General features: G+C 40.6%; 1 protein-coding gene across 2 annotated transcripts in view; it reads right to left on the bottom strand.

Annotated features, from left to right (window-relative positions):
- The window catches only part of Ctcf (CCCTC-binding factor), a 47,974-nt gene that overhangs the window by 26,912 nt on the left and 2,747 nt on the right, over positions 1–18,315 (bottom strand). For both annotated transcript variants that reach the window (XM_036188055.1, XM_036188056.1), the window contains exon 2: positions 14,059–14,175. The gene's annotated coding sequence lies outside the window, so the exon portion shown is untranslated. The remainder of the gene's footprint in view (positions 1–14,058; positions 14,176–18,315) is intronic.

Here is an 18,315-nt window from a genome sequence, read left to right as displayed (position 1 = left end):
TGTGTTAACTGTTCTAATCCATCTTCTCCCTTCTTGACTCCTGCTTTCAAATACTCAGTTCCTGACTGCTTTAAATCTCTCTCCTCTCCTCTCGTTTGTGCCCACCACACCTTCCTAGGTTTTAGAAAACCTCTTTTGTGGAATGACACTACTAAAAAGGGGTTTACAACATTTCATTTTCCTTGACCTAAGCTTCTTTCTTTAGCTGCTTCCTGTCCTGGATCTTTTCCCTGTGTCTCTGAGAACTCTTCCTTCAGCTTCTTGGAGCACACTAAGGTTCTGTAACCACTCCTGGCACTATCCTTTTAAATCATCTCCACACTTTCAAACCTATATCCGCAATCTGTTTCAGAGCCTAAAGTCTCCACACAGACTACTACCTATTACTTTCTAAACTCAAAGGCACTGGACAGAGAATGAAGAAAGGAAGACTGTAGTCCTCAATTTATCACTAACCAAGAAAATAATTTAGTAAAACAGTTTTACCCTGGGGACTATAGTATCACTATAAAAGGATACATTGTTTCTTTGGGGTTTGGGGTTTTGTGTTTTTCTTTTTGGGCAATGCTTGCAATAGAATCCAGGGCCTTGGACCACCTCTATGAGAGGCTCTCTACCACTGAGTTATAGTCCTATCACTACACAACAGTACTCTCAGAACAGATCCCTTGTTGTATCTTCTATCACAATAGAAAATCAAAATAAACTGACATTTCATCACCTGCGGGATAGAAGAGGAAGGAGGAGCTTCCTTCAGATTAAGTAAGTGAGATCTAGACAATTGGGAGTTCCCAAGGACTTTCCTGACTTCTTCACAGAGCAGATACAGAGACCTAACTCTGAGACACCTGAGATCTGTCTTGCTCCCATGCCATAACCTAACTATAAATCACATCCTCTCAGGCAGCCTACTAGATCAGTCCCCCTTATCCTCTTCTCTTGGCTTTTCTGTCAGCTCTATGCTGTCCAAATATGCCCCATCTTAAACCTCATTTTACTGTGTAGTTTCTGTCATGTACTTTTTTTGTAAGCTCAACTCCACATTTGCTGTTTCCAATCCTTCTCTTCCACCTTTTAGTTCAGCAGTTTGGCTTCTATTCCTTAGAATTCTACTGAACTGCTCTGAGACCAGCAATGATTGCTAATGAGTAAATCCAAAGGGAACTTTTCTGTCTATCTGGACTTGACTACCCCGTGGAATTCAATATTCAGTCGTAGGCTTTATCCCAGACTTAAGCCAGATCATCTATAAACTGGACATACATGGGTCACAAAGTTTTATTCCCCCACAAAACTTACACTGAGATTTTTTTGGCATTATGCCCTTGGCTTATACTAAAGGAAACATGGGTGAAATTTTATTTGGAGTTAATGCTTACTAAGAAAAGTTCTTTTTTCTTTTCTTTTCTTTTCTTTATTTCTTTCTTTATTTTTTGAGACAGGGTTTCCCTGTGTAGCTTTGCGCCTTTCCTGGAACTCACTTGGTAGCCCAGGCTGGCCTTGAACTCAGAGATCCGCCTGCCTCTGCCTCCTGAGTGCTGGAATTAAAGGCATGCGCCACCACCTCCCAGCTAAGAAAAGTTCTTATTCAGAAAAATTACTTCTTTCTTTTGCTTTAAATTATTTTTAAAATTACTTTTATTTTCTGTGTGTGGGTATTTTGCCTGCATGTATGTCTGTGCACCAAGTGCTGGCAAAGGCTAGAAAGTGTCGGATCTCCTGGAACTAACTACAAACAGTTGTGAGCCACCATGTGAGTGCTGGAAACCAAACCCAGGTCCACTGTAAGAGCTACTAGTGCTCGTAACCAATCTGCCATCTCTCTAGCCCCAAGGACTTTTTAAAAAGTGGATCTCTGTGAGTTCGAGGTCAGCCTGGTCTACCCTGGTCTACAAAGCGAGTTCCAGGACAGCCTCCAAAGCTACAGAGAAACCCTGTCTCGAAAAACAAAAAACAAACAAAAACTTTGTTTTTTTCATTTTGTGATCTATATAATAGACCTTGTTTTTGTTTTTAGTTGGTTACATATTGATCAATTTGTTACTGATTTGTTAAATATGTGTGGTTTTAATGAAAATGACCGCCACAGAGTCACAGGGAGTGAGTGGCATTATTAGAATAGGTGTGGCCTTGTTAGAGGTAGCATGTCACTAGGGGTGGGCTTTAAGGTTTCAGAAGTTCAAGCCAGGCCCAGTGTCACTCTCTCTTCCTGATGCCTGCCTATCCAGATACAGAACTCTGAGCTACTTCTCTAACACAATGTCTACTGCATGCTGCCATGCTTCCCACCATGACAATAATGAACTAAACCTCTGAACTGGTACTCCAGCCCCAATTAAATATTTTCCTTACAAGAGTTGCCATAGTCATGGCCTCTATTCTCAGCAATAAATCCCCAACTAAGACACTATGTAATAACTTTGTAAATTGTATTTTCTGTACATGTACTCCCAAAATCTTTGTGAAACAAATTAGGATATAAATTTAAAATTGCATGTATTTTTGATAAATAGAAGTTAGGGAAAAACTATACAGAAATATAGAAAGTTAAACCATTCCTAACAAACTTATCAAAAGAAAGAAAAACAAAACCAAAAACTCAAGCAGGGCATGATGACTCTTGCCAATGTTGATTCAAGAATCAGAAACAACTGCAATTCAAGGACAACTATAAGACCCTCTCTCTAGCCAGGCAGTGGTGGTACACACCTTTAATCCCAGCACTTGGGAGGCAGAGGCAGGCAGATCTCTGTAAGTTTGAGGCCAGCCTGGTCTATAGATCGAGTTCCAGGATAGGCTCCAAATCTACAGAGAGAAATCCCAGCTCATAAAAAACAAACAAACAAAAAAAAACCCTTTCTCAAGAAACAAATAGCTGGGCAGTAGTGGGGCATGCCTTTAATCTCAGTACTCAGGAGGCAGCAAGGCCAGCGTGGTCCAGGATGGCCAGGAATACACAGAAAAATTCTGTCTCAAAAACCAAAAACAAAACACACACACACAGACACATGGTGTTAGTTTGACTGTAAAAACTGGCTCCCATTATCTCATAGGAAGTGGCACTAGGAGGTGGCTTTGTTGGAGTGGGTGCGGCCTTGTTGGAAGTAGTGAGTGTGTCATTCTGGGGGTGGGCTTGGAGGTTTCCTATGCTTAGGATACCTCCCAGGGAGTCAGTTGACTTCCTGTTCCCTGCAAGCCAAGATTAGGCAGCACCACATCTGCCTGTATGCCACCTCCAATGAGATAATGGACTGAACCTCTGCAACTGAAAGCTAGGAACCCCAATTAAATATTTTCTTTAAAGAGTTGCCATGGTCATAGTATCTCTTCGCAGCAATGAAAACCTTAAGACAGATACACACAGACACAGACACAGACACAGAGGAAAGAAATGAATAATAGCCTCAACTAAAGATAGAAACAAATAATACCCTGAACTAAGAAAACTGCAAGATAAGCTAGGTAATGGTAGTGCATGTCTTTAATCCGAGCACTCGGAAGCCAGAGGCAGACAGATCTCTGTGAGTTCCAGGACAGCCAGAGAAACCCTGTCTAGGGATGATGATGATGATGATGATGATAAGTAGTAGTAGTAGTAGTAGCAGTTAATAATAAGTGCAAGACCTATTTCAAAGACATAGAACTGAGCCAGGAATGATAACATGAACTAAAAATCTCAAAAATCTCTACCTCACCCTTAAGGTAGAGAATTGGGAATCTGAGGCTGTCCTGAGCTACACATACAGTTCAAAGCCACCCTGAGCTAAGACCCAAATCAAGCTGAGAAAAAAAAGGGGTGGTGGTGGTGGTGGTGGTGGTGCTGCACAGTACCTCAGTGGCACAGGGCTTGCTCAGCATGCCTAGACCCTGGGTCCTATCCTGAGCACCCAATCAAATATAAGCCTCAAATAAATGGCAGATAAAGGGGGAAAATTAGAACCTCATTAATAATGAAAGAAAAACAGTGTGGCAGCATCTTGACTGTGGCTGTCTGAACAGTTTGTCCAATGTTTGTCATGATGCAGTGAAACTAGTAACTGTTCATGTGAATAAAGAAAAGTATGATCTGGCCAGGTAGTGGTGGTGCACACCTTTGATCCCAGCACTCGGGAGGCAGAGGCAGTACAATCTCTGTGAGCTCGAGGACAGCCTGGTCTACAGATCGAGTTCCAGGACACCCAGGGCTGCACAAAGAAACCCTGTCTCGAAAAAACAAAACAAAGACCAAACAAACAAACAAACAAACAAAAACCACCCAAAACAAAACAAAATATGGACTGGGAGGTGTAGCTGAGAGCCCAGTATGTCTGATGTCCAAAGTTTGATCTCTATTACTGCAAAAACAAAGTAACAAACAAAGCAGGTTGGGGACACAGCTTGTGTTGTTCACACAAGCATGAGGATCCGAATCCAATTCACAGACCTATCTATGCAAAAAAGCTGGTGGAAGCATGGCCCTATTATCCCAGTACTGGGAAGGCAGAGGCAAGATTTTTAGGGCCTGCATGCCAGTCAATATAGTTAAACTGGTGAGTTCAAGATTCAGTGAGAGATCCTAACTCAAAAAGGCAGAAGACAAACAACATTGACCTCTGGACTTTACATGCACTTGCACACATGGGTGCATATATGTACAAGGATGTGTCATATGAAAAACAAATGACCTCTGTGGCTAAAGCTTGTAGACTGTTTTAGTAACTGATTACATCTTTCTAAAATGAGGCTCAATTACTCATGATGAATGAAGGAAAATAGGAGCACATACCTTAGTCCCAACTACATGACAGACTGAGGCAGGAGGATCACTTGAGCTCAGGAGTTTGGAGGCAGCCTGGGCAACATAGATCTTTTAAAACACAAAGCTGAGCATGATGGTTCAGCTTATACAACATTCAAGAGGCTGAGAAAAGAGACAAGAACTTGAATTTGAAGCCAGACTGAGTTATACAGCAAGACTGTTTCTAACACACATGTAATAGAAAAACCTTCATAATGGTTGATGCTTACTGAATCAAGTTCAGACTCTCTGGCTTAGCTCCCAGCTTGTACAGTTTGTTCCCATCCTTGCTATTCATTTGACCTCATCTTTGAGTGCTCCCTGCTTGGCATCTGTATACCAGTGTCTGCTGTCTTGTTCTCTTCTAGCTCAAAACATCTCCTCCATCAATATCTTTTCAACCTTACCAGGGCAGCCTGACTTTTTTTTTTTTTTTTTGCTTTAACTATATCTGCATCTTCCTCCAACAAACCATCAATTTTAACGGCAAGAATTATGTCTTACTTCTGTATTCCCTAAAGCAATGGATACAAAATAATGTTAGGTAAACAGCAGATACCCACATATTAGTGCACTGTCATATGAAATATAAATGGTTCTTGCACAAGGCAACTGTAGGAAGAGAAAATGGAAAAACAAAAGACGAATTATATGCTAAGTGAAAGCCTAACAACATGAATTTATTTTCTTCATTGCACTATTTATGTCCTTTTTCTCCCTCCCTTCCATTTTTAGAGACAAAGACTCACTATGTGACCCAGTGTGGTTTTGGAATTCCTAAGCAGATCAGGCTGGCATCAAATTTGCAATCCCATGCCCAGGTATTAATTTTTGACTACACAAATTTTAGTAATGTATTATCATACAAGATAATACAGTAAGTGTACTTAATTATTCCTAGAGGAAACTACCCAATTAAGCATGTCATATTCATCATTGTACCATTTAGTCATTTGGAGAAAATAGTTATTGTATTTCAAATAATCTGTTATTGATAATAAGATACTAAAACTGGGTTGGGCTGGATATGGTGGCATATTCCTTTAATCCTAGCACTTGACAGAGACAGGAAGATTAATGAGTTCCAGGAGAGCCAGGACTACATAGAGATGCTGTGAACAAAAACCAAAAACTGAGTTTCATGGTACATGTCTATAATTGTACTTGAAAGGCAGAGATAGAAGGGCTGTTGACAATTTGAAGGTCATCCTGGTCTTCATAGTGAGTTCCAGACTAGCCAGGAATATGCAGAGACCTTGTCTCAAAAACAGAAAGTAAGGCCTGTGTGGTAATGCAAGCACTTAGAAGATGAGGGCAGGGCCGGTGGCGGTGGCGCACGCCTTCAATCTCAGCACTCGGGAGGCAGAGCCAGGCGGATCTATGTGAGTTCGAGGGCAGCCTGGTCTCCAAAGCAAGTTCCAGGAAAGGTGCAAAATCACACAGAGAAACCCTGTCTCGAAAAAACAAAACAAAACAACAAAAAAAGATGAGGGTAGGAAGATCAGGAGTTCAAGACTGTGTCAGGGGCTATACAGAGCTGGAAGTCAACCTGAGCTTTATGAAATCCTGTCTCAAAAGCCCTACATGAACAAATAAAGGAGGACTGGGAATAAAATATGCCCAGTGACAAAGCACCTGCCTAGCATGAGGAGTGGTGTTAACAAGACAGTTTTCATATCTCTAGGAGACAAGTTAGGGTATTTAGCAATTATCTGCCACTGAAAACAGATAGTAGTATATTAAACAATAAGTTTCAGTTTTGTTTGTAAAACAGACTCCTGTAGGTTGACTTGAACTTATGATCCTTCTGTCTTAGCCTCCCAAGTAGCTCAGATTACAAGCCTGTGGTAGCAAACTAGACATTATTATATAACTATGCAGACAAAAAATAGTAGCCCCAGGTGGGTGTGGTGGTACACACTTTTAATTACAGAGCTCATGTTTATGAGTTTGAAACTAGCCTGGTCTACACAGCATATACCAGACCAAGTGGGGCTACACATGAGACCCTGTCTCAAAAATGAGAGGTGGCCCCAAGTAGTTCAATTGATCTAGTATACACTAAACAATGGGTTTGAATCTCAGCACCACATAAACCATGCAAAGTGGCTCATTCCTACAACTTCAGCACTTGGGAAATAGAGGCAGAAAGATCACAGCTCAAGACCAGTCTTGGGCTACAAGAGATCCTATTTTAAAAACAGTAAAGGAGGAAATAGTAGTGCCAGGTTTTTAATAGTTTTAAAGAAAAATTTTAAATTAACAATTAATTATGAAAGTTTAACATGAAGGTCACCCAACAAAGGTCAATATGAACCTGACATCAACAGAAGGCAAAGAACAAGGTAAATACTTTGGTTTGCAACTCACTATGCAGTTCAGGCTAGTCTTGACACTTCTGCAATCTTTCTGCCTCTTGCCTCCTGACAGCTTGGATTACACATGTGCAACCTATTTTCCATATCTTAAAAAAAAAAAAAGATTTATTTTTATTTCTGTGTGTGTGTGTGTGTGTGTGTGTGTGTGTGTGTGTGTGTGTGTGTGGCAGAGAGAGGTGCTGGACCCTCGGAACTGGAGTCAAAGTTGTGAGCCATATCATGTGGTCCAGTATTCCCTTTTTAGTTTTTGGTTTTTTTTCCAAGATAGTCTTTCTCAATAAAACAGCCCTGGCAGTCTTGGAACTTGCATTGTAGCCCAAGCTGGACTTGAACTCAAAGATCTACCTGCCTTCTCCACAAGCAATCCCTCCTCCCTTTTTAAAGGGACACCTCACCGTGACCTAGGCTGATTGTGAATCTTCTACCTCAGCCTCCAAAGAGTGCTAGGATTACAAGTGTGTGCCACCACACCAGTTTGTAAACAAACACCAAACAGCACTCAGAAGGCAGAGGCAGGAGGATCTCTCTGAGTTTAAGGACAGTTTAGTCTACATATCACATTTCATGACAGCCAAGGTTACATAGTGAGTGGATTTTAAAAAATGAAGGGATTGGAGAGTTGGCTAAAGCACTTGCTGCTCTTGGTTTGTGTTCCAGCAGCTACATGATAGTTCACCATCACCGTAACTCCAGTTCCAAGGGATCCAATGCCCTCTTCTGTCCTCTGTGGGTGCCAAGTATGACTGTGGTACACAGACATAAACCGCAGGCAAACACCCATATACATAAAATAAAATCTAAGCTGGGTGGTGGTGGCGCATGCCTGTAATCCCGGCACTCGGGAGGCAGAGGCAGGTGGACCTCTGTGAGTTCCAGGCCAGCCTGGTCTACAGAGCTAGTCCAGGACAGGTTCCAAAGCTACAGAGAAACCTTGCCTTGAAAAAACCCATAAATAATAAACACACACCCCCCCCAAAAGGAATTTCAAGAAGAACTGCTTAAAGCTACAATTTCTCTCTCTCTCTCAAGACTTATTTGTAGTTTATGTGTATGAGTATTTTGTCTGCATGTATGTATGTGTACCACTTGTGTGCTTGGTGCCCAGGGAGGCCAGAAGAGGGAGCTAGAATCTCTTAGAACTGGATTTACTATATCTGTAAACTGCCATGTGAATGCTGGGAATAGAAGCCCTGTCTTCCACAAGAGCAGCAAGTGCTCAACTGCTGAGCCTTCTTTCCAGCCCCCAAACGCTAGAAATCCACTTCACCCCTAACCTCATGATGGTAGTGGTGGTGGTCCTGGAGACTGAACCTAGGGCCCTGTACATGCTAAGTAAGTGCTTAAGGGAAACCTAATGCTAGATTGTAAAGCTTGTGCTAGGCCTCTGGTTCATTCCTCAGCACCACAAAAAAAACAAAAAAACTCAAATTTACTATTATCATCTGGTCTCAAAGGCTCTTTATTAAGAGTAGCCTATTTATTACACTTACTCAAACATTTGCACAGAGAAAAGAAAAGGTTAATAGGGTAGTCAACATTAGTGTCACTGTATCAATGGGAGGCTGGTTCTTGAGCAACATTCTCTACAACCCAACACTAGGGTAAAGCTAACACCTTGCTTTTCCTTATTTTCCTAATAGTAACTGTGCCAAGAGTCACCACAGCCTCCCTTAACCCTGAGAAGCAGCTCAGAGTCTATCTTTGGAACAGTCCTACAAGCTTTCATCAGCTACAATATTAAAGAAAGCTAGGCGGTGGTGGCACACGCCTTTAATCCCAGCACTTGGGAGGCAGAGACAGGTGGATATCCTTGAGAGAGTGAGTTCCAGGACAACAGGACTATTACACAGAGAAACCCTGTCTCAAAACACACACACACACACACACACACACACACACACACACACACACACACGGGTTTATACAGAGCTAACAGGTAACTTTCTGTTTGGTGGGGCAACCAGGAACAGTGGTGCCCACACACACTTTTTTTTTGTATCAGAATCACCTGGTGAACTTAAAAAAAAGTAGAGATTTTGATTCAATGTGAGATGGGCAAACCTTACTTCCTAAGGCCCCCAGGTCACCAGGCATGACAGCCCATGCTTATAATCTAAGCACTCAGGGAAATGGAGATAGGCCTCTTTGATAGTCAGACTCCATTCCCTGCATCCTAGAAAGGGAACAGTTGACTTCAGACTGTAGTCATATCTCATACACAATCTATGTTCCATGATCTCAAAGTTGATCTAAAATGTAACACTTTAAATATAGGTTTATTGTTTCCTAATGTGATGTCCACCCTGCCCCCCAACGCCCTTTTGAGACAAGGCTTCACACTGGCCTCAAACTCACTGGAATTCTCTTGCCTTCATCTCTGAAGTGCTATGAATATAAGTGTGAGCTACAATATCTGGCTTGTTCATTTTTTAGATAAAGTCTGCAAAGTTGCTAAGCATGGTGGTGCTCCACTTTAACCCCAGCACTCAAGAGGCAGAAGCAGGTGGGGTCTCTCTGAGTTCAAGGATTACATAGAGAGATCCTATCTCATGTCAGGAGGTGGTGACGCACGCCTGTAATCCCAGCACTCGGGAGGCAGAGGCAGGTGGATCTCTGTGAGTTTGAGGCCAGCCTAGTCTACAAAGCTAGTCCAGGACAGGCTCCAAAGCTACAGAGAAACCCTGTCTCGAACTGCCCCCACCCCCCCAAAAAAGAGAGAGATCCTATCTCAAAAAACAGACAAAAAATAGGCAAAGTCATCTCAAACTAATCGTATCTCACAGAGGTAAGTCTTCAAGTTTCATCTCTATCCTTAGGTACCACCAATACTGAAAGATAATTTTTAGGAGAGAAAAGCAAGCTCATAGTTTTGTAATGCATTTCAGTATGTGATCACATTACCACAATGGCTATAGAACCAATACCATTTCTAATTGGTTAGGGGAGTTCCTATAAGGTTAACATTTTAAGTCAGAAATCTCACAGCTTACATTCAACAACACACACTTATACCTCACAGCATAATGGTAAGAATAAAAAGCAACATAATGCTATTAACATAGATCAAGAGTTGGGAACAATCCCCAATATTCTCAGCCAGTATATTAAAAAGTGTCATAGAATATAATATAGACAATAAAAGAATTAACAGAAAAATCTGAAAAGCAAAGATGCATGTATACTATGTACTACTCACAGAAATTTAAAGAACAAAGGAATATTAGATTTCTAAAAATTTGTCAAACAGGTCACTTTTAGAAATACTGTGTTCTGTTTAGGAGCACCAAAAGAGAAGTTTCTCTGTATTGTATAGAGACATCCAGTAATGAAACCTGACCCTAAAAGTAGTAGCCAATGATAAATAGCTATGGAGAATGTCATACATATACACGAAAATCCAGGGATCCAGCCCAATGCAAGGAATGTGGATACAAAATAATGTTAGAACTGTGTGGGAGGCCAGCTGGGAGATTGACTCCCCACATTTACCTCAGGAGAGAGGGATAAGAGATTTAGATAGAAGGACAGAGAGGAGAGAAACAGACACAGGACAGCCTTGGGAGGGCCTGGATCCTTATCCACCAGCTCCTTCTGTCTCTTCTAAAGGGCTATTTATAGGAATGCCAAGGAGTAGAGCAAAAGACCTCCCCCCAGCACAGCCAAGTGCAGACCCTTTCCAATCACCTAGTAACCATGCACATGGTAAAAAAAAATTGTCTAATGTAGCTCTGCTGGGTAAAGCAAACTCAGATCTCACTAGGAAACCTTTGTGGGCCTCCACAGAACTGGAGTTACAGAAGGCCATGATCCACCAGATGGGTGCTAGGAATCCAATCCTGGTCCTCTGCAAGAGCAGCAAGCACTGAGATATCTCTCTAGCTCCATGACAAGTTTTCCCCAATACTGGGGATTGAACCTGCTTCACACACACTTTAGTAAAGAGTTCTACCACTCTGCTACATTCTCAACTCTCAAAAATCAGTATAAAGTGTTAAAGGTCTAAGCTGGAGCTGGTGAGATGGTTCAGGGCATAAAAGCACTTGCAGCCAAACCTGATGGCCTGCATTTGATCCCCAGGATTTACTTGGTGGAGAGAACTGACTCCTCAAGTTGTCCTCTGACCTTCCATATGCATAAGAGCACAAGCATGTAGATTCCTGTACATGTGCGCATGCACGCTGTGTAAGTTAATGGCAGCTAGGCATGGCGGTGTATGCCTAGGTGGTATATGCCTAGGATTTCAGTACATGGGAGGGTGAGGCAGAATTGTCTCAAGTTTGGTCTACAAAACCAGAGCTGTCTCAATAAGCCAGCAAATAAGCATCAGCAACAAAAGTATCACTTCTCTCAAATGTTTCTACTGTGATGCCTATAAAAAACACTTTCCTAGGTCTGGAGAGATAAGTACTGACTTCTCTTCTAGAGGACCCAAGTTCAATTCCCAGTACCCACATGGCAGCTCACAACCGTCTGTAACTCCAGTTCCTGAGGATCCAACACCTTCACACAGATATATAAACAGACATTATATCCAGGCAAAACACCAATATATATGAAATAAAAAACAAAACAAAACAAAAAATCCACTTCCCACCAAAGGTACTCATAACTCATTTTGTCGAAGACTTTATTTTTCAGAACAGTAACACAAATTGCATTCTACTTAAAAAAAAAAAAAAAAAGACTTGGCGGGGCAGTGGTGGCACACACCTTTATTTAATCCCAGTGCTCGGGAGGCAGAGGCAGGAGGATCAATGTGAGTTCAAGGCTAGCCTGGTCTACAAAGCAGATGCCAGGACAGCCAGGACTGTTACACACAGAAACCTTGTCTCAGCGGGGCGTGCACCGCCACGCCTTTAATCCCAGCACTCGGGAGGCAGAGGCAGGCGGATCTCTGTGAGTTCGAGGCCAGCCTGGTCTACAGAGTGAGTTCCAGGACAGGCTCCAAAGCTACACAGAGAAACCCTGTCTCAAAAAACCAACTCTCCCTCCCCCAAAAATGCCGGTAGAGAAACCCTGTCTCCAAAAAAACCACAATAAAATTAAATTTTAAAAAAAGTTGACTTATTTAAATATAATTTTTGTTTTGAGACAGAGTCTCATTGGCTGGCTTGGAACTTTCTATGTAGATCAGGCTGGCCTAGAACTCAGAGATTTGCCTGCCTCTGCCTCTCTAGAACTGGGATTAAAGGCATATACTACCACACTTAGCAAATCTAACAATTTTCTAAAGTTATTTCTAGCTAAATTATTTAACTTGCTACACCCTAAATTAGCATAATCTAAGCTCTAGGAAATGGTCATTTTTATGTTTGGCTTCAAGTACCATAAATTTATATCATCTTGTACTCTGAAGGCATTCATATCCAAATTTGAAAAACAGGGATCTAATACGATTAAGTGCACTAATAACTTAAAAATGAGCAACATGTTCCTATCCCATTCCCCAACAGTTCTTCAAATCAGTATTGCTTCCCCTTTCAGCAGCTTATTAGTATGGGATCAGTATCAATCAGCATGCCCTAAAGAACCTGCAGGGCATAATTTATGGAGCAGAATACTACTCTACAGGCCGTAGCTTCCTACTGAAAACCAGCCTTGCAGAATTGACCTTTTATTCCTAGTCCTTCTCTCTGTTCCAGACAAAGCTTCGAAGAAAAACTCTAGTAACCACTTAGACACTACACTCAAATTCAATTTACTTAATATTAGCATTTGAAGTTTCCATTCTTGAGGTGGGTGAGATGGCACAGCGGGTAATGGGGCTTGCCAACAAGCCTGATGAACTGAACTCAACCCCTGGAGCCCCACAGTGAGAAGAGGATGATTCCCAAAACTTGTCCTCTAACCTCCACACAAGTTGTAGCATACTTCTACTGACACACACACAATAAATAAATGTAATTTAAAAAATGAACTTCCAACTCTAATTCCTTTTTACTATTACATAAATGTAATTATTTCACATTTTCCCCCAGGGGTAAAAAAAGATGCTTTTGTTAGCATGAAAGGAAGTAATTTAATCTTAAATCCTAGTTATTTAGAAATCTCAAAGCAGAATAGACCCCAATATTTAAGATCTTTTCTAAGTACCCATGCAAAAAGCATAGATTAACAAAAATTGATAATGACTACCACACTACAAGGCAAACATGGGACAGTTAGACTAACACCAATTAAAAAAATATTTATCCCAGACACTAAATTCTCCAAAATCAAAATCACATCTGTTACATACCAAAATCATAAAACTATAAACTGTCATTTACCATTGCACATCATCTCCTAATGGTCAAAATATATAACCTGAAAGTTTCTACAGAAAAACATAGTTATCTGCCCTGTCAACCACCTAGTATATAGCACTACAGTTTCATACCCAGGTTAATATAGCTTGCATGCTCTCAATTACCCAATGTGCTATATAGCTCCTATGTTCAAAATTACCCAGAAAATCCTCTAGACCCAAAAGGATGGCATCACCTCATACACTTTCTTTGCCCTGGTACTAGGGAGAGAACATTACACCTTTTAGGCTCCGGAGTGCTGGCTGGGATTATAGGCAGATGCCACCTTTTTAGATTTTTATTTTCTCCAGGGTGGCCTTCAACTTGTGATTCTTCTACCTATGCCTGGAGTAGCAAGAACCACAGGCCTGCACTACTGGGTCCAACTTGTCCCTTTTAAAGAGCAAACAGTAGTGCTGGGCGGTGGTGGCACACACCTTTAATCCCAGCACTCAGGAGGCAGAGCCAGGTGGATTTCTGTGAGTTCGAGGCCAGCCTGGTCTACAGAGCAAGATCCAGGACAGGCACCAAAGCTACACAGAGAAACCCTGTCTCAAAAAACAAAAACAAAAACAAAAACAAAAAGACCAAAGATGGAAAAGGAAAAGGCATTTACCTCTCCGTGGCTGCAAAATCAGTTTGAGGAAGGAAAACAGAACCCAGCTCTCCAGTCCCTAGCTCCAAGTCTGTCTGCTAGTGCATCATGTTCTTTGGTTCTAGGTTTGTGATCATTCTAAAAGAAAAGTAGAAATCATTTAATGAAATGGCAAATTCACATAACATAAACACACCAAACAGCATAAAAAGGGAAGATTGATGTGATTAGGAGGAAAAAACAATAGACCAGCTACTTGTGATAATGAAGGCCTAAATGTCCAAATCTGGGAAGCAAAGGCAGGAGGATTGTCAATAGTTCAAAGCCATAGGGAGATACAAAGAAAGATCCTATCTCAAAAACAAACCCCCCACCACTAGGCAATAAACTGTTCATATATTAACTGAATCATTCTATGAATACCTATCAAACCTATACAACATTCATTTACTTTTTAGATATTCAATGAATATATACAGATTAAAAGGATTTATGATTAAGACAGTATTCCATTATAATCATGGCACAATACACTCAAAACTACCAAAAATTAATTCTTTTTTTTTTGTTTGTTTGTTTGTTTTTTCAAGACAGGGTTTCTATATGTAGTTTTGTGCCTTTTCCTGGATCTCAGTCTGTAGACCAGGCTGGCGTCGAACTCACAGAGATCCACCTGGCTCTGCAAAAATTAATTCTTACAGCTGAAATAACAATCCTTTTAGCAGTTTGTTTCCTTATCTTCAGTAAACATTGAGTAGTGTTACCGATAAGTTTGCAGCACAAACTGGTAAGCTTAACAAGGGACAGAGAAGCTTCTGAAGACCTTTGAAAATCCTACAGCAATAATCAAACCCTAGTTTTAATTAATATTTTTCCTCCCCTAAACCACAAATAAACTGCTGTGCTTCAAGTAATGATAGAAAGGATTCTATCTCTATTAAAATAAATAAATAAATAAATAAATAAATAAATAAATAAATAGCCAAGCCTGGTGACCAATGCCTTTAATCCCAGCACTCTAGACTCTAGGTCAGAGGCAGGAAGATCTCTCTGAGTTTGAGGTCAGCCTGGTCTACACAGCAAGCTCCAGGACTGTCTCAACTACATGAGAGATCATGCTCCACCCCCATCTCACTCCCCAAAAGAAAACAAGGAAAGAAAGAAAGAGAGGAAAAAAGAAACTCCCAAGTGAAATACTCTCTGAAGATTTTTCAAAGACAGTGACATATACCCATAGGCCCAGGCTGAAGTAGGATTGAGTTTGAGGTGAGACTACCTCAAACAAACAAACGGCTGGAGGGATGGCCTAGAGTTAAGAGCACTTGCTCTTACAGAGGCCCCAGGTTCAGTTCCCAGCACCTGTATGTTAGCTCTTAACTATCTGTAACTCCGGTTCCAGGGAATCTGACCCCCTCTCACCTTCGTGGGCACAAGGTATGCACATGCAATACATACATACATGCATGCAAAAACATTCACACACATAAAATAAAAATAAATCTTTAATGGTAACAAAAAGTTTTCAAAGAATTCATTATATAAAGTACACCGAAGAGGATATCTCTCTCATAATTTAACTAGCTCAATAAAATAAGCTGATATAACACTTTTAAAATTCAAGATAAAAAAGAAAACCTCAAGATAAAGCGATGGCATGGCTCTTCTGTTATTCTAAGAAACAATTTCATATTGAAGTCTATAACACCAAAGGCAATAGAATTCACATCCCTGAAAAATTTAAAGTTATTCAAAAAATAAATATCAAGTGCATGAAAAATATATCACCACTCTTGAGGTGTATATCAATAGACTATATAATGCCACATCTTTGCATTCAAACACTAAAACACTGGGAAAAAAAAAGTACAATGATACTGGCCAGAATGATCTGAAGATAGTGACTAGAAAAAGTCTGTATGGTATTTACCACAACCTCTTAGGATGGTACATGCCTGTAATTCCAACACTTGGGAGGCAGGGGCCGGATGATGACTGAGTTTGAGGCCAGCTTAATCTATCTACATCAGTGGTTCTAGGCCAACCAGGGCTACATATAGAGCCCTATCCCACAAGTTAAAATATATATATATATATTTTTTACAAAATAAGATATTTATTTTTTGGGGGGTTGGGGATTTAGCTCAGTGGTAGAGCGCTTGCCTAGCAAGTGCAAGGCTCTGGGTTCAATCCTCAGCTCCACAAAAAAAAAAAAAGAAAAGAAAAGAAAAAAAAAAGATTTATTATTTTATTTTATGTATGAATGTTTTGCCTACATGCACATTAAGTACATGGAGGTCAGAACAGGATGGTGAATAATGCCTAGGAGCCATTTCTCTAGTTCCAGAAGGGTTTTTGTTGTTTTGTTTTGGCATTTTTGAGACCAGGTATCATTACATAGACTTGGTTAGTCTCAAACTCATGATCCTCCTGCCTCAGCTTCTTGAGTGCTGAGATTATAGGCATATACTACCATGCTTGGTTTTAAGTGGTCTTGAAAATAAATGTGATATGACAAATCTACATTATCTGAGAACAGCTAAGGCCGGACATTCATAAGTAAGAATAAGTCTCCATGTATTTATTTGGGAGTGGGTGGTGGGCCCCCAAAAAGAAAAAAACAAGAAACAAACAAAACCAACTGCATTTAATAATAATAATAATAGTAATAATAATAATAATAATAATAATAAGAAGAAGAAGAAGAAGAAGAAGAAGAAGAATAGCTATCTTCAATGTTGTACACATTTGCCTCTATTGTTCTTCCTAAACCTGGAAGTTCCTTTTTAGTCTTGACATCATGACAAATCTTAGCTATTTGAAGGATCATTTTTATCAACAGTTTCAAGTCATCTGGAGTCAAGACATGTTAATAGGATATAAAGTTGGACAAATCAGGATTCCTACATTGTGGGATAGCTGTGATGCCAGCAGCAACCCCTAGGAGGAAAAAAAAAAAGGCTCAAAAGGTAATTTTCTGCCAGCAAGTAAAAGTGTGCAAGATTCTGCCATAGGACCCCTTCCTACAGCATTAGCCAGCCACATGTAGACTCTGCCAAGGAACTCCCAAGACAGTCATTAGTCCCAACTGGGTTCCTTTAATTCCCAATATCCTAAAAAAAGAAAACAAACAAACAAAAAACCCCTAAAACTCTTACAACACATCTTAAGGTTAACTTTTGCACTTAAATTTTCTTACAAGGTTAGAGAGATATCTAAGGAGAACTTTCCAATTACTCTTAAATAAACAGGATTTCCTTGTATAGGCAGCATGTACTTGTGTCATATAGATTTAAATTAAGTAAGTCCATGGGCTGGGCAAGACGGCTCTGAGGGTACAATCTATTTCCAGGAAAGTCTGATGAGTTCAGAATCAAGTAAAAGACCAGGGTAGTAACCCACACCTTTAATCCCAGCACTCAGGAGGCAGAGAAACCAAGTGTAAGGCCAGCCTGGTCTACATAGTCAGTTCCAAGACAGCCAGGGCTATGAAGAAAAACCCTATTTCAAATGGAAAACAGGGGGGTGGAGAGTGGGGGTCCAGAAAGTCTGGTACAGTGGCCCAGGACTTCAATCCCAGCACTCAGGAGGATCTCTGTGAGTTCAATGCCAGCCTGGTCTACAGAGTGAGTTCCAGGACAGCCAGGACTATTACAGAGAGAAACCCTGTTTCAATAAACCAAAACCAAAACCAAAAAAAAAAAAAAAAAAAAAATTAAGCAGGCATTCCCATTTTTCTTTTCTTTTCTTTCCTTTTTTTTTTTTTGAGCTGAGGATCAAATCCAGGGCCTTACACTTGCTAGGCAAGTGCTCTACCACTGAGCTAAATCCCAACCCCATTTATTTTCTTTTAGTGATTTAGTTGTTTTCTTTCCATTTTAAAAATCTTTATCGTATAAAATAATGGATTGGATTTCACAACATTTTCAAACACACTGTGTTTTGCTAATACTTGCCATTTGTTTGTTGTTGTAGTACTGGGGACTAAACTTTGCCATGTACTCCGATCAGTCTTACCTTTTAAATGTGTCAGGGTTCAAGCTTGTAATCCCAGATATTAGGGAGTTAGAAGGATTTAAAGTGGGAGGCCTACCTAAGCTACATAGTATATTCAAGGCCAACCAGGGCAACTTAATGAGAAACTTCATTAAAAAAAGGCGGGCAGTGGTGGCAAACGCCTTTAATCCCAGCACTTGGGAAGCAGAGGCAGGCGGGTCTCTGTGAGTTCAAGGCCAGCCTGGTCTACAAAGTGAATTCAGAAACAGACTCCAAGTTATCATG

Source organism: Onychomys torridus, chromosome 5 (assembly GCF_903995425.1).
Source record: "Onychomys torridus chromosome 5, mOncTor1.1, whole genome shotgun sequence".
Classification (NCBI taxonomy): domain Eukaryota; kingdom Metazoa; phylum Chordata; class Mammalia; order Rodentia; family Cricetidae; genus Onychomys; species Onychomys torridus.
Note: the sequence above shows the minus strand (reverse complement) of the source record. Positions and strands in the feature narration are given on the sequence as shown.